Source organism: Strongylocentrotus purpuratus, unplaced genomic scaffold (genome assembly GCF_000002235.5).
Source record: "Strongylocentrotus purpuratus isolate Spur 01 unplaced genomic scaffold, Spur_5.0 spur5_contig_855, whole genome shotgun sequence".
Lineage (NCBI taxonomy): Eukaryota > Metazoa > Echinodermata > Echinoidea > Camarodonta > Strongylocentrotidae > Strongylocentrotus > Strongylocentrotus purpuratus.
In genome coordinates, this window is record NW_022145563.1 from 1,192,521 (window position 1) to 1,215,516 (window position 22,996).

The 22,996-nt window shown below is 40.2% G+C and overlaps 1 long non-coding RNA gene across 1 annotated transcript; it reads left to right on the forward strand.

The window, feature by feature from the left end:
* The first annotated feature begins 10,204 nt into the window (after nt 1–10,204).
* Nucleotides 10,205–20,769, forward strand: LOC115928723. Its single transcript, XR_004066201.1, has 3 exons — nt 10,205–10,327; nt 15,957–15,999; nt 18,199–20,769. It is a non-coding gene; the product is annotated as an uncharacterized LOC115928723 (long non-coding RNA).
* Nucleotides 20,770–22,996: the final 2,227 nt, after the last annotated feature.

The following is a 22,996-nucleotide window of genomic DNA, read 5'->3' on the forward strand; positions in this document are numbered from 1 at the left end:
AAAGGCACATTCCATATTTATATTAGTCATCAGTATCAGCGATCAATATCGGTTGATTCAATCGTTTTCCATTATGGAAACTGGAAAAAGGGAATGTATTAGTCCCTACATCCACGATAATGAATATTAAATGGTAATTGTATAGTATATTTTTCCTGAGATCATTGGATCATCTTAACGCTGTAAAATGACTGTTTGAATATTAGCCACATTATCAACATTTTTCTAATAACCGAATCATTGCAGACGACATGAAATTGAGCTACCGATAGTTTGCCGATATGATCGTGGGCGAGCTAGATCTTCAACAGTAGCTGGCGCTAATGAGTTAGTCTTTTTCAGATTTATCAACCGCATCTGTAGTCAACTTATCGGTTAATTGGTTCGACGAGCAGTCATGTTATTTCGATGGGTTGGAAAGAGGGCGGTAAGGAGTAAAGAGAGAAAGGCAGATTGAATATAACAAAAAGTAGGGGGTGGGGTATATTTACAAATAAGTGGATAAACTTAAAGAGGTTGGCATATAGAGATCAGTGGCGTATCCATCAATAAAAAGGGCAGACCCGGCATTAACCTCTTGCGCCCCCCCCCCTCATCAACCCCACCGTATGCAGACATTTCAATTCATATGATCCAATCAAAATGGTGGCATGGGTCTTCAGTCAGTCTGGGTGAAATATTTTAAGAGAAGCATGGTCCAGACGCAAGCGGACTCGACGTGTACACCTGCACATAATTATGGGTGCACATATGCTCCGAAGTAGGGTGCAGAATTACACCCTAGAGGGAGCATACGTGCACCCGTAAGGGACGAAGACATTTTCCACAAAAGCAGCATCCCATAGATACTTTGGGGTGCAAACTTGCCCCCTAGAGGGAGCAGATGTGCACTCTTAGTGTACACGTGTACATGTCGAGTTCGCTTGCGTCTTTGTTTTAACCTTTTTTTGAGAAAAAAATTGAACAGCGTAATTTTTTTCCTTCTTGCTTCTGCTTCCATTTAATTTTGTTGAATTTGGCGTAAATATTCATAAATAAATGTAACACGCCAAAAAATTAAAACAACAGCAACAACAACATTGATTATAGAAAGTAGAAAGGAGTAATTATTGGGTTTCAAACCCAGTACTCTAGGATTATCGTTCGCTTACCTTACCGATTGAGCAAACGATGGGTTGATGAAAGATGGGATTGCATGATTTGTATAACCTTAACCCTGACCCTTAGAGGGATTGATAGTTTTTATAGAAGATTTTCTGACTTGTTTGTTTCAAATGATATTTAGCTAATTGCATTTTGTATAATTATATTATGAAAAGTGAAATCAAATATATATTTGAACATGTTTAATCTTGTTATTTGAATATGGACACAAACTTGAGGACATATTCAACTTTAAATTATTATTTATTTATTATATAGGTCTTGATGTGACTGCATGTCAACAAGCCCACCGCACGATGTGAAAATTCGACGACCATCCCGTGTGCTCAGTGGAGGATCTGCAAAAGCAGCTTGAGATTCTGCCTCCCCGGCACAAGATTCAGTGTGAGCAGCACAAGCAAGAATTGTCCGTGTTCCGCAACGAAGAGGGTAGCCAACGGCCGATGTGCCTGGCATATGTGCCGACGGCCCATCACGGACATCGTGTCGTCGATCTGGACCAGAAATCGTCCGAGGTTATAAGGAGGAGTTGCAGAGTCTCGCTCAGGCGGTGAAGGAAATCTGAGAGAGAATCAAGTCCGAGATTTCCAAGACCCGGGATCGAAAGGCAAAAACGTCGTCCGAGATCTCGATGTTGTTTCGTGACATTCGTGCAAAGCTTCAGAATAGGCACGATGGGGCCGTTTCCGAGCTGGAGAAACAAACCGAAGAGCGGACACAACAACTTCGCCACCAGGGAAACAACGCCTTTGATAACAAAAGTCTTTGGCGTCTCAGTTCGAGACGGCTATCGAGTTTGCCGAGCGGTCCTGCGAAATAGGGAACGCTGGGAAACTCCTAATGCTACGTTTACATTATGTTCCCGGCGGCCACGGCAGCCCCGTTTGCCCGAAACGTAGTGCGTCGTGGGATTTAGACCAATTTTATCTCTGGATTCAAGTTTGGTTAAGTCTTGCCAAGATTTCTCACGGTCTACCACGGTATCCGTGACGGGCCGTGGGGGGAAGGGGATGCTGAGTCCCAGAGGCTCCAAGGCGCACTCCGGTTCGGCCCGCGTTCTACCATGGATGACAGAACGTTCCCTCCCGGCCCGTCACGTTCTGATGGGGTCCCTCACGTTTCTCACGTTCTGATCAAGTTCTGACACGTTTTTCACGTTCTGTCAAGGCTTTCTACGGATGAAACATGGACGCCGGGCCAGGCCCCCCCCCCCCCACTCAGTGTTATTTAGGGTACGCATATGCTCGTACCCTCTTTTTGAAAGCACCCCCTATCTGAGGACTGCCAACATTTCCGAACCCCCCTTTCGCGGGCTTTTCGCGGGCTTTTCCTGCCTTGGAGACCCCCCTAAATCAGGAAAAATGCTCAATGTACCCCCCTAAATTCGGAATAATTTCTCAGGAGTCCAAAGAGATCAGAGAAAAAAAGAAAAACACCCCTTTTTTAAAGAAATCTCCGGGTGAAAAGTCAAATACACCCCTTTTTTTACAATTCTCGGGCCGGACTTTGTCGCACGAAAAGTACCCCTTTACCGGACATTTTGGCAACACGCATGCGGTCATTCCGACCTCTGAGTGGGGGGGGGGGGGGGGCCGGGACGCCGGGCAGCTTTGGAGCACGATTATGCCCACGGTATAAAAAGAAGGCCTCCCAAGCACTACTGGTGGTGGTGGTGATGCAGGACGGAGGGTTTTCGAACGTCTCGGCTTCTTCGGTGGCATAGCTTGACCTTCTTTCTTCGTATTTTAGAGGCAGTAATGTGTCGTCGATGGCTCAGACTCGAATGAAGCTCCTGCCGCGCCCGTCTTTACTACCTCCCGACCGCGTGCGCCGTGTCAGAACGCAACGCGCCGCGCCCGTAAACCGTCAGACGCCGGGATGCGCCGTGATTAACGCGACAAAACGGCTACCATTCACCCTGGTCTGCCGTGAGAACCGTGGCAAACCGTGGCAAACCGTGGCAAAACGGGACAAAATGCGCAGCAACCGTGAAGCAACCGTGACAAAACGTGCACTAAACGTGGCAGAACGTGACAAAACTTGAACAGACCGTAAGATGCCGGGGAATGTGCGGGCCTCCCGTCCCACTACGGACCACCTCCAAGTTTTGTTACGGCCTATTACGGACTGTCGCGTTTTGTTACGTTCACCCCGTTTTACGACGGCCTACTAGGTTTCTCATCCGCACCGTGACTGCCGTGGCAAATTTTTTGACAGTTTAAAAATGTGACACGGTATCCACGGCAGTCACGGTCTGTCACGTTTGCCCATACGGTCCCCTGCGTTGTGTCACGTCAATCCCGTTTCGTCCACGGTGGCCTGAAATGTGGTTGCCGTAGCCGCCGGGAACATAGTGTAGCATTAGAACCAGGGAACAGGTAATCTCAATGCTCCATGAACTCATAGCTCAGGACCTCAACGCGTCTGCGTCATTCCAAACAACCGGCAAAGCATTCCTATCTTTGGCGAACGATCACAAAGAGGAATTTTAGGAACTCATCCCTATCGAAAGACTTCCTTCACGTGTGCATTAATGATGCCGTTCCGAAGCTGATGTTTAACGGATAATTCCCGGATGGTGTCGGATCCCCCCCCCCCCCCACTCAGTGTTATTTAGGGTACGCATAATCGTACCCTCTTTTTGAAAGCACCCCCTATCTGAGGACTGCCAACAGTTCCGAACCCCCCTTTCGCGGGCTTTTCGCGGGCTTTTCCTGCCTTGGAGACCCCCCTAAAGCAGGAAAAATGCTCAATGTACCCCCCTAAATTCGGAATAATTTCTCAGGAGTCCAAAGAGATGAGAGATAAAAAAAAGAAAAACACCCCCTTTTTAAAGAAATCTCCGGGTGAAAAGTTAAATACACCCCTTTTTTTTACAATTCTCGGGCCGGACTTTGTAGCACGAAAAGTACCCCCTTTACCGGACATTTTGGCAACACGCATGCGGTCATTCCGACCTCTGAGGGGGAGGGGGGCCGGGGTCGGATCATCCTTGCCCGCCACGGCTACGCATAAAGTTCGAATATCTGCTGTTGTACCCTCCAACCCATCCCTTGATAGTCTGAGCGGTTGTCTCAAGGCGTACTTGCGGTCGCCAGACGGGAGCAGCGTTGAGTGCGTAGATGGCGAGCAAGGCGGCGACTTCTACGAATGTTGCTGGTAAGCTGATAATGTCCGTATTGAGGAACGGTCAGCCCATCGCCAATAGTCCCTTTTTCATCAACGTGTGTGGGATTTTGAGTTTTCACGAACGGACAAATCTCCAAGGAGATAAATTACCCGTTTGTGGGAGGGCACGAGCCGCAACGCGGCGACACGGGCAGTTTAAAGTAGCCAGTTAGGCTTTCTCAAGCGAATTAAATGTTGGCACTGCAGTATGACCGCAGGGCAAAGACTCCGTTGTGGCTCTTTTTAAATTTTCGGGGGGCCCTCCTTCCCCCCCCCCCCCAAAAAAAAAATAATAATAATAATAATAATAATGCTCCCCTCCCCCTACAGGCTAAATATTACATTTTAAACACATATACATAAATCTAGGTTTGTTTGACTCTCGATTCGATCCCTTTCTCCCTCATTCTGCAGTCGTTTTGCCTTGTACTATTTCCCTCCATTTTTCCTCTCTTTTATTTTTCCCAAAAAAAATCCATAATTTCTTAGCTACATATTTGTTCTATTTATTGATTTTCTAAGTACACTTTGTTCATTTTATATTGTAAAACAGCATCTGAGGAACTAACACTACAACAAGCTCTGCTTCAAGTAAGTTCCTCTTTTCTCGTGCTATTTATATTATATTTGTCGTTTCATTGCATATTTTTGTTGTATTATACTTATTCACTGCATTTTGTTTTTGCATGAGAAATAAAATCATTTGAATCAAATGAATCAATCCGATGATTATTGTACACCGCCGAATGTTAAATTTAAATTCAAATGTATCATGTACTATTAATATCTTGTTTATTTTGAAAATAAACGGTTGGCATGCAGCTTTGCGATTGAATTGAATATTGGTACAAAGGTTATTCCTTAGAAATTCAGCCATACTCTTTACTTGGCCAAAAACAGTGATAACGCTCACACGTGCAAATACTGACGAATATCATAAACGCTTTGAGTTCAAGTGGCTATTTCATAGATTAGATGGGAGAGGGGAGGGACTCAAACATGGAAGTGCTTTCAAAGGTTTAACTTTATTTTTTTCATTTGGTTAAAATAGTATTTTAATTGGACAAATTATTTTTAAAAATATCTCATATCTATAGCACATAGTTTTTATACAAGAAAAAACAGCACATCCCAAACATGTACTATTAATATCTGGTTAATATCTGGTTTATTTATTTAAAAAAAACATCTGGCAGCTTTGCGATTGAATTTTAATATGGATTGGGTACAAAGGTTATTCCTTAGATTCAAGCCATACTCTTTACTTGGCCAAAAACCGTGATAATGTGAAGTGCTTTTAAAGGTTAATATGAAGAAAAAATATCCACGACAGCAGATATTAGGCTATTACATTGGCACTGTGCAGTTTGCCGGTTGGGACCTTCCATATCAGAGGATTTACATGTTCGTTTTCCTGAGTAGTTTGAGGAGATTTCCATCAAACTAAGTCACGTAACTGTTAATTTCTTGGAGGTAAAGGTCAGAAGTTGTGGCAATTTGCATGATTCGAAGGTAATCGCCTATGTTCAACACAACCTTGTGACTTGCCGTTCCAGTACTTCAATTAAAGGTAAGCTGAACGGTCTGATTCTCGCCATGTACATGCAAGTATGCACAAACGTTCATAATATTTCAAAGCGAAATCTAATTTTGACAGCATCTGCAAACATTTTACGAAAGAGCATTTAGGACACGAACATAATATTAAAAACCTGTAGTGTTTTATAGTATGTTTAATAGTGTTTTGCAGGCGCGTAGCCACGGGGGGGGGGGGGGGGGGGGCACGTGCCCCCCCTAAAATTTCCACGATCGGTTGAAATTTTGTAGACCCCTTTTTTTGACCTCGATCGATTACATGTATGTGCCCCCCCCCCAAACATCAAACTCTGGCTACGCTCCTGGTGTTTTGTAAATTCAAACCAACCAGTTGAACATCGAAAGATCATGAAACGTTTAGTTGGTGTTTAACTAGTTCTGTGACGTCACACTATTGAATGAAGTGTAGATTATGGTTACGAATTTACAGAAAACTGTAGATTTGTAACACATCCAAATATTACTGTAGATTCGTTAAGATATTTGTAGATTTACGATATTGTACTGCTAAAATGAGGTAAAATTGAAAAGCGTTAATATTGCGAACCAGTACCACACTGCAATATTTGACATGCACATGATTTAATAAGTAGCCTACTATGTTTACGTTCCCTTCTAATATTTTGGTTAATCAGGGGTTTTTCGCATAGTGTTTTCTTCGGATTTGTTTAGATTTGCCGCTTTGATTTTTTTAAAATTTATTGTACAGTGTTGATCATATTTATAATTTTTACAATTTTTACAGTATTTCATATTTTTTTAATTTAATTTTTAATTTTTATTTGTTTTTATTATCATTTTTATTCAATCTTTGTTTTATTTATTGTCTATATTTCATCCCAATTTAAATTTTAAACCTTTCGTTGTTTGTGTTTAAATTCGCAATATAAAAGAAAAAAAATCAGTGGATATCCCTTTGTTGAAGATAATGTTCATATCTGGTCTTACCCAATTTAATTTACGTTTTATGATAATTCTTCTTTCGTTTTTGAATTTCTGGCCTTTGCACACACAAACACACACATTAATAATGTACAATCCTAAAGAGAATGGACAAACAACTGGAGAAATCAAATGACCTCTAGAAACCTACTCAATCAATATTTCTCAGAATATATTCCAAAGCAAGGTATTCTCCAAACGAAATTATTTCCTGTGGTGAAATAATGAGATAGTATTCCGATGAGTACTCCATAAGCTCAAGGGAGAAAATGTGGTTCTCCCTGGTATCAAAGAGCTCTATGCAAAAATGAGTTGCTTGCTTGCCTACTTCTTTTCATGGTGGTTGGTGTTAAAACTCCTCAGATCACTCCCGTAAGATAGCATCAATAGCGTTTAATACATTCAGCATAATTAAGCAAGTTTCCCACTAAGTCGATTTGGAGCCTCGAGTCGTGGCAAGCTGGCACGAGTTTGAACTCGCTTGAAATTTACTAATTTGTATGATATTTGCATGACTGATCTACGACGCAACATCGAGTTTCCTACGATGGATGTACGAGTGAACCGAGCGCGATACGAGTCACGCGAGCTCGGTATGAGTTGCGATGACCTGTGTACGACGTTTACCGATCTACCAACGAGTTATCAATATGCATAATTTTGGCGCTCTCCAAAATAAAGATGGATGCCACAAGCATATTTGCTCTGCTGGAGGAAGAACAGGCCTTGATCTTCTGCACAATCGGGGCGACCCTGTTGTCAAGGAGGAGCCGCCGAAAAAGAGATGTTCAGGAAGGAGACAAGAGTAATATTAATGGAGGGTTTGAAGGTGGCGAGTTGGTACGAAGAGTGCAGCGCGAGCTTGTCATCTATATAATAATACTCTAAGGCGTCGAGGGGGGTATCTGGGGTCCATTTTACAGCGCCCAAATCTCCCCTCCCGCCCGCCCCCGGTCGCCGCCGGGCGGTCCCGCGGACGGACGGCGTTTTAATCTACCCATTTGGCCACGTCCCCGTTCGAACTTCGGTCGCGGTCGCCGTCGACGTCGATAAAGGCGGTTTCGGGGTCCCGGGGAGGACGGGCGGACGAGGGCACGGCGGGCGTCGCGGATTGCAAGGAGGCGACGAACCCGCGAGAGCGAGTCGGCAAGGCGTGCATCCGCCCTCTGTGCAATCAACAAAGAGACACACAGCGGACGAGAATCTACTCTGTCAATGGATGTAGCACATCACGTAGTAACGGTTGTGGCTTACCCCGAGTTTAGGCCTCTTGCTATAGGATACGCTTTGTAGCATGTAAGAGAAATACACATTAACAGATGACTCACCCGGGTGAGGGGATGTAAGAAATGCACGCTCTCACGGGTTGGGCTTACCCGTGTTATGCGTCTTTTTATATGATATGCTTTTGTAGGCCAGCCGGACCTGCTGCGTGTACGAACGTACGTGTATAATGTATGCGATGATTCTACGCTCACCGTCACACGCACAGCTCAGTCGCTTCGTCTTTGATTTTATGATGATTGCCGTGATTTATATATAGTTTACGTGAATAGAGGTATGCAAGCAGGGTTACTTTGGTATTATCCTGTTCATGTTTACTGAATATTGAAAATCATTCTTCAAAGTAAAGTTTTCACAAGAAATTCATCGTAACTGACAGTTCAGTTGCAAGCTAGCTGCCATGAGGCACGGGCAGTGCAGTGCGCCACTGCTTCCGAGCACTGCCGGAACTGTGACTGTGTGTGAGGTGAGGTGAGCTGAGCTGAGCTATTATAGAGTAGACTCGACAACATTTTTTAAATTGCTCTTATTGCCCCTATATTTCAATATAGTTTCGTGACTATAGAGGTATGAAACCTGAGCTTAGATTGTGATTATTCTGTCCATGTATAGTTGTATGCTAAATTTCGATAATCATTTTTCAAAGTAAAGTTTTCACAAGAAAATCAGACGGTCGTTTAAAAACATAGCCATTGGCATTGTCTATAGCTGGATAGAATACTTTTACTATGATACAGTTCCTTCATCAAATCAATGCATTAAAACGGGTATTACGGAGCGTCATTCATGGTCAAACAGCGTTATAAAAATCGTCTAGATTCTAGGCATAGACCTTATATATATATATATGTGATGTAGTAGAAATAGGATGTGATGTTTAATGGAAAAAATTAATCAGTAATCATAGCTATCTCTAGCCCTTTTCTTCTCCAGAACTCTGGGGCTTAAAACCGGCCGTAATTGCAGCAGATGCTGTATTTTCTGAGCTGAAGTGAATTTTTATTTTTTTAAATTGAACCGGTTGATATATTTCATTGACGTTTCTTACAGGTATTCGGACAATGATCCCGGTCAACTTGATACCTCATTCATGAATAACGGAGCTGTATTTCTTGCGTACGCGAAGAAAATGACCGAAAAGAAGCTCGCCACGCAAACACAGAAATTTATGAATATCAATCAATATTTTTAATTAAAATATAATAGGTCTATTTTAAATTTAAATCAGTCAAGTCTTTATTTGATATTTATTAGCTTATTTTTAAATAAAATATAATATTTTAAATTTAAATCAGTCAAGTCTTAATTTGATATTTATTAGCTTATTTCATGATGAAATCAATTATAAATACAATTGTAAATAGAATTGTTATATATGTCAATCTTTACGGAAGCTAAAGGCTGAAAAGTTTGATGCCGCGGACCAATGCAAAATGGCTGCCACAGCAAAGAGCGCCCGTTTAACGGGCGCAAACAGCTAGTCACTATAAGTAATACGCTAAGGCTCCGCGGGGGGGGGGGGCGCGACGTCTCCGCCGGCCTTTGTATTCTATTGTTTTTTAATGAGATCGCCGACCCAAGTTGGTGCAGCTATCTCCTCCTGAACCCTCCCCTCGGGGTACCGGTGACCGGTGCCGTCGTCCGCGGGAGAGTCAACTCTGTCGAATTGGCTATACTCCGCCCGAGGTCCTCCTCCGTGTCGACGTCCAGGGCGAAAACAGACGCGATATGCATAATGCATGATATGCGTGACGACAGAGAAACTTCATGGATATTCAACATAACATCCGTAGACACACGACCGATGACTATCCACTCAAGTAAGTTGCGTATTAAATGCACGCTGAATGGGTATGACTTACCCCGTGTTAGGTATCTTCCTATATGATATTCTCTATATAGACCGCGCCGTCGATCACACTCATTTCTTTGCAGTTCTCAAAGAGACACACAACAAATGACAAACCACTCACATTATGTTGCGTATTAAATGCTCTATGCAAAGGGCGGGATCACCGAGAGTAAAGCGTCTTGCTATAGGATGTGCTATAGGATGTGCTTAAGCGCTGCACAAGCCACAGAGATACACACGAAGCTTCCCGTCCACGTCCTAACTTAGAGACCTATTTCCATCATTATTGCCGCGATTTTTATATAGTTTTCGTGAATGGAGGTATGGAATCAAAGCTTATTTTGTGATTATTACTGCCATGTATACAAAATTTTGATTATCATTTTCTAAAGGAAAGTTTTCACAAGAAAACCATTGGACTGACAGTTCAGTCGCAAGCTGCCTTCAATCAACACGCAGTGCAGTGTGTGTGAGTTGAGATGAGCTTGCAGGAAGCTCCAACACCGGGACCGCGCCCCGCAGGCGTCCGACGCCTGCGGCGCCGGTGTTGAGCTTCCTGCAAGCTCATCTCAACTCATTTGACACTTTGAAATTGTTATCTGTTGGTTTGCATCATTATTGCCGCGATTTCAATATAGTTTCGTGAATAGATTTACGAAACCTGAGCTTAGAATTAGTAAAAATATTACTAATGTCTACGTTTTTAAACGACTGTCTGATTTTCTTGTGAAAATTTTACTTTGAAAAATGATTATCGAAATTCATGGTCAGAAATAATCACAATCTAGGTTCATTATGTTACAGTTCTTGCATCAAATCAATGCATGAAAACTTAGTTATTGAACTAGAATTTTTTTTTTTTTTTTTTTTAAATAGGCAATTATGAAGTAGGAAGCCTGAAACCTTAGCCTACTAAACAAATCTCAACAAAGTGTAGGCCTATCCTTTTATGAATTAATGAAAAAGTAGCCCCAGACAAAAGAGCCCCCGAAAGTTGAAAAAGTAGCCCCCGAAAATTTCCCAAAAATTTGAAATGGAGCCTCCGAAATGAAAAACTTAATTTTTTGCCTGCGCCCCCCTCTAGAATCCCTCGGATTTCCGCGGGTCCTGAGTTGAGTGTATATATAATATAGGGGTGGGGTCCACGGGTTTCAAGGGGCCATAAACCCCCAAGAGCTCGGGGGTTACATTCTTCAAAGTTGGGGGGGGGGGGAGAGATCAGATCGCAGCGGGTTGAGTGTATATATAATATAGGCGTGGGGTCCACGGGTTTCAAGGGGCCATAAACCCCCGAAAGCTCGGGGGGTTTAGGCGTTTAATTAGGGTCAGATGAGCATATTTGTAATACTTTATTTGTGACACTTGCGAGTCACTAATTGGCGTGGGGTCAATACGTAGAGTTGCGTAGTGTTGCGTACCAACTACGCTGGCCTACGTTACTATATGCTGAGGGACGGAAAGGGGTACGCAAGATGAACGAAAACAATTCAACATGTTTAATTTTTTTCGCGTACTTTCGGCGTAGAAACTTGACGCAGAAAGTACGCCTTTTTACGCAACACTACGCTACATGCCTACGCAACAGTACGCTACCCTACGCCAGATCGACAAAGCAGTAAAAGCTTTCCACACTACGAACTCTACGCAGTTCCAGTGGCTTAAAGAATAACTACCGGTACAGTTGGATCGTTTTTTTTATTTTTTTATGTAAGGCCAAATTAAAAAAAAAACATGTTTGGCGTCCTGTTTTTTCGAAAAATGGGAAGGAGGAGGCCCTTTTTTTTCTTTTTCTTCTTTCAAAATGACCGCTCGGTACATTTTCCCTGACATTCGGGCTATTTTTCAAGATGGCGGCCGACAATTTTTTTTTTTCTTTTTTAAAATCAGAAATACATTTTAGCAGTGCTTTTCATGTTTTTTTTTCTTCTTCTTCTTCAAAAAAAAAAAAATAGGTGGCGGCCCCCAAATAGGAAGCAGGCGGGGACGCAAAACATGTATATTTTTGTAATGGCCTGAATGGCAAATAAAGTTCTTGGTGGTTTTAATTTAGACAGTCTCTATATATCTATTTACACCCCCCCCCCGCCCCCCTCTAGAATCCCGCGGATTTCCGCGGGTCCAGCTAGTTACAAGTATATTACGAGTGTAAGCGAATGCACCTCGAGTTAAAACGAATCAGTGACAATTTGGAAAATTTGGAACTGCTCGCGACTTCGAGGAGAGTCGTGGAGAGTTGTAATGACTTACGACGAGCCATGCCGAGTTGTCGCGAGTTATCCCGAGTTACAAGAAGAGCTTGTCGTAAGTTATTGCGAGTGCCTCTGTGACGCAACTCGCCACAACTCGCCATAACTCGCCAATACAACTCGGCTTAGAGGGAACCCTGCTTAATGCCTCAGTCACACCTTGCGTATTTGGCTTGCGTATTGCTGCGTATTTATGGCAAGCCGTTTGAACGTTTATTCCTATTTCTTGATATCAACAATTGAATTCTTGATATCAAGAAAAGAATTCTTGATATCAAAAAATCAACTTGATATCAAGAATTACCATTGCTTTACAACAAAAAATCATTTCTTGATATCAAGAATTTAATTCTTGATATCAAGTAAAAGGAATAAATGTTAAAACGGCTTGCCATAAATACGCAGCAATATATGCAAGCCCAATATGCAAAGATGTGACTGAGGTACTACACACAAGTGGTCAGCCTTCTGGGTTGCATACACCGTCTACATTGACTATTAGATCTTTTAAGCCACTGTACTATTTGTAGCTACTTGCTCCCTCTATATAGAAAACAATGCCTAATCTCTTTTGATTCTCTTTTTCTCATGTTATTTGAGAGCTGAGTTGATGAGATAGTCACCTGTAAGTGACCACCCTGGGTGGTCTAATCCCTCATAGCCAAACTAGTACAGACGAGCTTTAAGGAGTTCGAGTATGTCAGCTTTGCGAGCAGCTTCATTTGAAACCACACTTCAATTACCACTTAAATGAAGCCCACTGATTTTGACACACAATCATGTGAATACTAGCTCACCTACTTCATTATTTTGTTTGGAAGATACATAACATTGTAATTCAAACTGAGAAGTATTGATTGGTAAGTTTCAATCCCGTTACTTCAGTTATTCATCCGTTTTCTAAAATTATCCACAGATTATCCGTTGTTTACATTGACTAAACAGGTAAAACGTTTTAAAAAGTTGAATTGGTTAAAATTAGATACGAACATCAAAACATATATTGAAAGAGAACAGTGAAATTCTGTGAAAATTGTAACAAAGCTACTTATCAAAATTAATAGCAAAGACAAGAAATAAAAAGTATGTTGCAATTAAACATAAACTATATAATAAAATGTAATGAAATAAATATAATAAATGTTAATCATACGTGTTCAAAAGGAATCTAAATTTTTAAAAAAATATATAAAACGGATTACTTAATTTTATTGTATACGTTGAAGTCGACTTTTTTTCTTGCACCCAATTTCATAAAATGCATGATTTCGTAATGAAAATGCTGTCTGTCGGTCAATTGTCACCAATTATTTTGTGCGTAGGAAAACTGTGCATTCATCAGTCTTTAAGTGACATAAATCCTTACAATTCTGTTTAAGTTATACCAAAAAAAAAAGAACTCGGGGGAACCTGCTTTTTGTGTTGAGTGTGCATAAGGCTATCAAAAAGCCCACTGACTGTTTATGGGTCACTGTGACGTGACATGTTTGGTGTTTGGTCTCTAGGCCTATTAAAGATAGATTTAGTTCAAATCATTTAGTCTAGTTTTGTCAAATGTTGGCCTTAAATGAGTGATCGGGTCGTACCAACTTATCTATGAGCAAAGTCGGACAATAATAAAGTCTCGTTTTTATATAGCGCATAATAATAAAATCTCTCTCATTATCTGTATATATAAGGCTTCCAAGTGGTAAAATAATAATCAGTGTATTTAATACAATAAACGCAGTACCCGGATGACGGATCAATAATTTGTGTCTTATTGCTCTGTCATCCGGGAACTTCAACTGTCGATACAATATTGCTTGATTATCGAGTCAAATGTTGTTTATTTCGCTAGTGAGACTGATATAGATAATAATAATATTCTATGGTTTTGTTTTCGTGTGATATTACATAAATATTGTCATAGCATCTGAGGAACTAACACTTCAACAAGCTCTGCTTCTAGTTAGTTCCTCTTTTCTCGTGCTTTTTCTATTATATTTGTCGTTTCATTGCATATTTTTGTAATATAATTATTCATTGTATTATGTTTTGCATGAGAAATTAGATAATTTGAATCAATTGAATACATTCTTGTATCCCACTCAAAGCCATCCCATATTATATAAATATTAGATGAAAATCGATAACTATACCGTTCAGCCAATGATACGCCAATTTTATTGACTTGCTTTTTGACTAAATAGGACCAATATTTTTTTAGCCAATGGGCAAAACGTATATGGAGACAATAATGACCTATTTCTAACAATTATTAGCCTCTAAAATTGGCCCAATGTATTTGCCACTTGGAATTAGCCCAATATTGACCTAAGTTTGTGTCTGCTGACTTAGTCTTGGACCAAGACGTCAGGGAACGATGGCGATGGTTGCATGTTTGCGAATCTGTATGAAAACGTATCCGGACACCTACCCCATTGACATCCACCCCGGATAACCACCCCCAGTCAGTTCCCTCTAGAACAACTACCCCCTAGGGCAACCACCATCTAGGACGACTACCTCCCACCCCCCCCCCCCCCCCGGAGCCTACCCCCCGGAAAAATAACCCCTAGGATAGTTGTCCTAGAGGATGGTTGTCTGGGGGTAGTTATCCGAGTGGTAGTTATCCGGGGTTGGATGTCCAGGGGGTAGGTGTTCTACAACCTTCGGGGCATGGCAACTTTATGTAGGCCTACATTAGACTGTTGTTGCAAATATCAATATCTTCGTATACCGGTAGGCGCGAGCGTTGGGGGATATCACTACGTTGCATATCTAATTACCATGCTTGATCACCACACTTTACTGTTCAAATTCTCTCTCTAAAAAAAAATAAAAAAAAACGTCCATGGTGAAGACATGTTGTGAAGGTACAGAGTGTGGGCAATTTTATTAATGCCCGAAAAAATGATGTGTATTATTTGTTTTACTTGTATGATTTGTTTTATAAAATGATGTTTTATAACATGATTTTGATAATGACCGGTCATTATCCAAATTACGCGTTATGCAAAATAAATGCCAGGTCACGTGTATGCTCTAAACCAATCATTTGATTATGATCCACATCATCATCTTATAATGCTCACTACCCCTCCCCCTCGCTTATCCACAGGCTGATTCGCCGCTAGTTGGCAACCCTAAGAATCCCCCCTTTAAAGAAAAGCAAGTTGTACGGGCTTGACTACGTACATGTACTTACCATTAAGGAAATCTTCACACAATTCTTTAAAAGTTAAACTTTATGTGAACCCAGTAATTTGAATAAAAAAGTGGTTAATTAGCCAAAATTAATTAGTAAAGCTACCCATCCCTTCGTGAAAATGAAAATCTCCTTTTTCAAGCATTTCCGGGCAATCTGTTTTGTACGTGTTCGTGCGGACATGTGCTATAATTATTTCACTATCAAAATTTGGAACAAGAATATTACCCGTGAAATCAAGGCTACCGCGTAACCTTTTTCAGGACCATGATAAAACAAAAGCTTGTTGGGCATTCGTTGACCAATTTTCGTTGTACTTGTCAGTTGCCACATGTTTTGTGCATACATTGGTCACAGACAGGAAAAACACACGGTGATGAGAGGGGAGTAGAAAGTTAGCCATTCACACAAGAGACGTAATATGTTGTTACTTAAAGAAGTTACGGTTGGGAATTTAAAATATCTTTTGCTGTTTGTTTTAACATTTGTATCATGTTTATCTTTATTTCCTCAGAAAGCTGCCGTCGAAATTTGGCGAGTTCAGGATTGAAACGTTGGTAAGCTCTGTTGGTTTACAGGGTGACGCAAAAATTGGAAACCCGAAAACGAAGGATATTAAAAAGAAACGATAGGATATCTTGATTACACACCTTCATGCTTGCCTGAACAAAATTGTCTTAAAAAGTGTGTGTCAAAAATCCCTTGCGCCACTTTGGCGTTAAACCTGAGTACATCCGGACAAAAAATAGGCCGGCTCAAGGGACACGTCACAATATCCTTTCGTTTTTTTCGGTTTCCTTTTGGGGGGACACCCTGTATTATGTAGGCCTGTGCAAATATATTTGCTTTCTTGCTTTTTAAAATAAGAACAAGAACCCGGAATGCCTATGGGTGATGTTTTCATAAGTGAACATGACGAGGTGAACTTTTTTTAAAATTTAAATAATTAACAGGAGCTGGTTTAAGGCAAGCTTCGGAGTTAATTTCGGTTACACGCAATTCGATAGTGTTATAGTCTATGCTACAGTCACACGGCCATGTTACGGACCTGCGGATGCCTGCGTATATTTGGATAATGAAAATGCGTAATTTTTAACCCCAATACGGAAATTTGAGCAAAAGTTACCTATATTCTGCGGACGATACGGATTAGTAATACGAATGTTACGTATGAATTACGGATGTTACGGGTAAAACCTGCGGATGAACCCATCCGCTGCCAACCCGCTGACACATGTTACTGACGACTTACGGATGACTTACGGACGATACGGATGACTTACGGACGATACGGATAAGTTACGCTCGTGTCTGCGCATGTCGGCTTCCTCTGGCGTCCGCACCATCCGCATATAAACCCACGTGGATCGGAGCTTGCTTCAGTCGCATTTCATCAAGTCTGAGATCTAGTTCCAGTTATTCAACAGTTTCTTCTCCATCTTTTTGGACTTTCGTGTGCATCATGTCTGGCAGAAGAAGTAGCAGAAAAACCAGGAAGAATCCTCCAGTGAGTGAGCAGCCACAACAGCCTCCCCAGGCAGAGGAAGAGGCTCAAAAGGTAGAAGAAGAGGGACCATCCCTGGCAGAGCTGACGGTTCCCCCACCCCCCCCCCCCCCAAAGATGACCGTGGCAAGGGACGTGGAAAAAAAGGGCAAGGCAAGGGACAAGAGGAAGCGTAGAGGTAAAAAACATCTCTTATGATGCGGGTGAAGTTGCGGAAGCCCTGAACATCCTCATTGCGTAGCAGGTGCATCAGGTTACCATAGGCACCCTGGTGTGGTCGCAATGTGATCCAGTGACGAACCCAACACATCCTCTCTTTTCTCCTTTCAAGGATGGCTTGCATCTTGGCCATCAGGATCTTCATCTGCATCTGATTGTGTTGGATGGCCATCAAACAATCCAGCAACACAAGGCGGCGTTCTCTCTCCATCTTGAGTGACCTGTGAAAGTCTACAGTTGAAGAACTGACAATGATGAGGATGCTGGCAGCATCCAGGGTTGCATACCCAAGTGAAGACCATTTGGCATGGGCGACATCCGCCGAAATGAAAGAAGACATAGGTAAAAATTCCGCATATTATCCGTATCTCAACCGTAACATACATATCCAATCCGTAACATCCGTATCCCATCCGTAATATTCGTATCCCATCCGCAAGCATACGCAATTACCGCAAGTCCTATCGTAAGATCCGCAATATATATGTCAAAAATACGTTAAACATACGTAACTCCTACGTAATAGTGTTTACGTACCCCTATGTATCCGCAGGCATCCGCACACCCGACAAAGTGTGCGGATCAGTTACGTATCTAACGTATCCTGCGGATGAGTTTACGTATTTTACGTATGGATAACGTATATTCTGCGGATGCTTACGTATATTTCATCCGCAGCAAAATTTTGAGATTTTCGAAATTCCGCTGCGGATCTGCGTATGTCTGCGGATCCTGCGGATTGAATTACGGATGGATACGGATGCTTACGGATGATACGGATCCTTGCGGATGCTTACGGACTTTTATCCGTAAGCATCCGCAGCTACCGTAAGTGGCCGTGTGACTGTGCCATACGGTGATTCTCTTGAATTTAGATTATTTTTCCAGTCAACTGTGGACAGACTTGCATTAAACCTTGAGTTCCATAATCCAGTTTAACATTATGTTATTGTTCAAAACAAATATGGGTCTGGGTGGTAATATTTTGCGTTTTATCGTTATATTTTTAGCAGTACATTATATTTTTTTACAGATTTCTGTTTCCAGTCATTGCTGCAAAGTTTTGAGAACGGCACCCCTTGCTTCACAATCAAACTAATCACGTAACCTGCGGAAACGAAAATGGGTGGCGCAAACTCAATACCTGGACTGGAGACATGGTACCCAAACGCCAAAGAAAAGGACTGTAAGTGTGCGAAATGTGGCGTGACACTCCTCTGTGAGTTGGTAGCCTGCATGGGGCAGCAAACGTATGCATTTATGAAGCAGGCTGTGGGAAAAGAAACCATCAAAATTTCGAAGAATGTTGGTGTGGGTTTCGGTCCGAAGGGACCGACAGGCAGCGCTTCGTCTGGGGGGGAGGTAGTCATCGAAAAGGGCGAGTGGCTCATCACTTACCTCCGTAGATTAGATTCCAAGCACATGTGCACCGATTGTTTCAGGAAAACCTTTCCAAAAGAGTTCGCGGGTATTCTCCTTTCATCTGTTGGAAAGGCCAAAGTGATTAATTCGCAGTACGAATGGCTTAAAATGAGCTACGGAACGACGAAGTGATTTCTGAATTCGTTTATCTATCATGTTGCACGTAGGCATACATCCTTCTTTAATTCCGAATCAAGTTAGGTAAAACGTTGTCATGTAAAGTAAACGATTGTTGTTATCATGTGGGTTCATGTTTAATATAGATAATGCATTGACAACGTGATGGCTATTTTACAGCACACAACGAAAACAAACATTCTGTATCCCCTAGGACACCATTTAAATCCACAAGTGAATCACTTTATCATCGTAATTGTCTTTGGAATGGGGTAATTTTGGGTGTTCAGAGTCATAAATGGATATGCAAGAATAAAGCGCTTTTCTAATTTTGTTATGCAATGGGTTTTCGCTGTGGTTGTCTGGTTGATATAAGGTAAGATAAGCAAGTACCGGAGGTTCCTTTTAATTATTTTAATCCTTTATCTTCTGATTTGAAGGTTTTTGTATTAATTCAACACAACATTTATAATCTTAAGGTTGCTCTATCCGAGTTGGTTTTTTTAATGATAATGACATTATATATACGGATCAACCTGTTAAATATTTATGAGTACATGCAGGCGAAAATAGGAAACTGTTACAAGATTTAAACTTGAACGTAAGAATAGATAAAATTCGAAATTTATTAAATATGTGTAAAATTATGAAATCTTACGTTTTAAGGTAGAATAATGGTTTTTAAAATGTTAGCGGCGTCACAATTTGTGCATACCGCAACTGATGTTCCAGTACCAAAACACATTTTACATATATTGAATAAACTATTGTTTTGTTTCTTATGGAATTCCCAAGAAGAAGAAAAATTAAACGTTATGTAATTATAAATGATATCGAAAATGGTGATTGAATACGATTTATATTGCTAGTAAAATATCTTCACTTCATTTGTCATGGATATCTGTAATTGGAAAAATATGTTTAGATACTGGTCAGATAAAATAGGGGATTTGCCACTTTGTTTACAGTTCAATTGTAATATAAAAGATATGAATGTATTATGCTCTAAACATAATTTGCCAGAATTGTATGTAGACCTTTTTTGTACTTGGTCAGAACTAAGATTCATTGATATGTTTAAAGCAAGAAACATTCCAAATGAAATTATTTGGAAAAAATAGTAACATTATCTTTACGAAAAAAATATTGTTTTATCGAGAATGGCAAGATGCCGTCTTATTGAAAATTCATTTATTGATTACAAATGGTATTTTGAAGGATTCTTCATTAATTAATAAAAAGTGAACGCACAACAGCTCCTATTTGATTTTAAAATTTAAAGAAAGCATTTCCGCAATGTTTGTTAGATAGATTGAGTGATGTCAATGATTTTTGAAGATGAATGTGATATTTCGAATCTTATAGAAATAGAAACAGGGGATAAAGTAAATGTTTTTGTTTTGAAAGTGAAAGATTACTATCGCTTGTTAATACGGATGAAGTTTAAAAAAACAATTGTCATTTATTTGTGGAATTCCTTTCTAGATTTAGGTGATGACTTTGTTTGGAAGGATGTATTTTCATTCAAATTAAAGCAAATTCGTAATAATAAAGTTAAACAGTTTAATTTCAAGATGATTCACAGGTTTATTGCCTCAAAGGAAAATGTACATGAGTGGCAAAATGTGAATAATTATTTATGCAACACTTGTTGACAATTTGATTCACTTTATGTTATATTGCAAGGATGTGATTATTTTTTGGAAAATGATATGTAATTTGATATTTCACATATTCCACGTAGAAATACAAATAAACCAACATATATCAGTTGTGTCTAAGGACATATAGGCCTATATTCTTCTGAATATTATTTTTGATTATGCGCAATATGCAATTTAGGATTGTCAATGGTTCTGTTTTTTACCCACATGCTTTGCTTTTTCAATACAAGTCGTTGCTAAGATTGTTTTTAAGGTAATAAGGAATTAATACTAAGCTGGAAGAATTGTTGAATATACTTTAATATTTAGCCAATGTTATTTTTCACTCAATCACTGAGTAATTCATGTAAATTATCATGTATTGAAATTATGGAAATAAAGACCATGCTTGAGGATTCTAATCTTCATTCCGTTTCTGTTTAATTTTGTATGTATATATATATATATATATATATATAAACTTCTACTGAGTCCCAATTCGTCCTAACTTTAAAACGAAGTGGGCCTACGCCCAAACCGGGTGAATTGTTTTCACTCTTCATTCCAACAGAATCTGACATGCATTATGCATACATGACATACCTACACTGGGAGATGAAGAAAGAGAGAGAGAGAGAGAGAGAGAAAGAGAAAAAGAGAGATGGGGAGGAAGATGAAGTAATAATGTGATTTGATTTGATTTGATTTGATTTATTTATTCTGTTTGATTTTCTTTTTCTTTTGCATTTTGCAAATATATAACAAACAAAACATTGCAAATTTTACACATTACAAAAGAATATAATGTCGAATAAAGTAACTAATCGAAACCATCCAACAGGAGGGTTGACAAAGTAAGCAAAGCTTGATAGCATGACTACCCTCAATGGATACATAATAATACGAATATGGTGAAACAAATATTGGTAAAAGGGGAGAGAGAGAGAGAGTTGAGAGAGAGAGAGAGAGAGAGAGGGGGAGGAGGGAGAGGGGGAAGGAGAGAGTGGAGTGAGGAAACTATGAATTCCTAGAATCCATTGAGATGTAGGCCCTATATTAATCGTTTATAATATACCAATCTCTCCTGCAGACCCGTTTGAATATCTAAGTTAGATGTGAAAAAACGTGGTGAAACTTCAAACATATGATTTAAACTTTTACGATATCCTGCCACCAACCCCTCCAACCCTACCCTATCCCTCCCCTCCTCCCCCCCCCCTCTCTCTCTCTCTCTGAAGTGAGGAAACTATGAATTACTAGAATCCATTGAGATGTAGGCCCTATATTAATCGTTTATAATATACCAATCTCTCCTGCAGACCCGTGTTGAATATCTAAGTTAGATGTGAAAAAACGTGGTGAAACTTCAAACATATGATTTAAACTTTTACGATATCCTGCCACCAACCCCTCCAACCCTACCCTATCCCTCCCCTCCTCCCCCCCCCCCCCCCTCTCTCTCTCTCTCTCTCTCTCTCTCTTCGACCTGCTCTATTCCATTATATTCTATGCACGTACCATTTCCCTTATTAGAAATAAGTACGTCTCTAATTTGTGGAGAATCACATTTCATAAATGCATGACATTCTGTTTGTGGGCATTTTAGGACAGTCATCTTATTACTCATTATTCTTTAAACTGCGTTTTTTGGTGGACTGAATCATTTTAGGTGCTACCAAATACATAATGAATGCTACGACTTAATCAAAAGCAGAGTCTGCAGTTATAATATTTTTACTCACCTACCTACACATACACCTGCAAATATCGATGGATATGGTCGTCTGACTCGAGCTCAATAACGTGTGGTGAGATTTGTTGTGCAAATTTCTGAAATTTTTTGAAATCCTGAATCCTGAAAAAGAATGATCATAAAAAAAAAAAAAATCAAAAAAATTAATATAAAAAAACGAGAGAACTCAAAACATTATTGAGGAATACTGAATCTGAACAGAAATCTCAACAGAACATAGGCAAATCATTTAAAAACAATAAAACTATAGATAATTATGATCGCATGACACTCGTCAAAATTAGTGCGTAGTATTTAGGAAGAGGAAGAGGGGTCTTTCCTGCCCATTTTTCAAGTAAGCCCAAAGTAAACCTTTTTACCCCCTAAAAAAAAAAAAGAAAAGATAAATCAGTAAATATTTATTTTGATAGAATTTATCTTGATTTAATTTGAATTTCGTTTATTTCCTTCTTTTATCTTTTTTCTTCTCTTCTTCTTTTTCTTCTTCTTCTTTGTCTACATCTTCTGTCCAACTCTTGACCCTCAATTTGACTTCATCTGGATTGGCAATTTATACTTCGCCGATATAATATTAGGCCCCCCTTTTTAAAAACAAATCATTATTAGTATTTTTTAAAATATATTCATAGATGCTTCTAAGAATGACGCTTGTCGACAATCACTGTACGTGCGAGTGCGACATGAACGGAGCTCTATGCTTTGCCATAACAAGTACAACATTGGCAACACCTTCTACGACAAGAACGGTAAATGCCAATGGACGGAGGCGTTGAGTGGCCCGAGTCTGGAATAGTGGAGGGAGTAGGAATGAAAAACGACCATCGATTAGAAATAGGGGTTGGGAATGTGTCATTTAATCTATATCTTATATTCTCCTGTCCTTTCTCAGTTTCTCT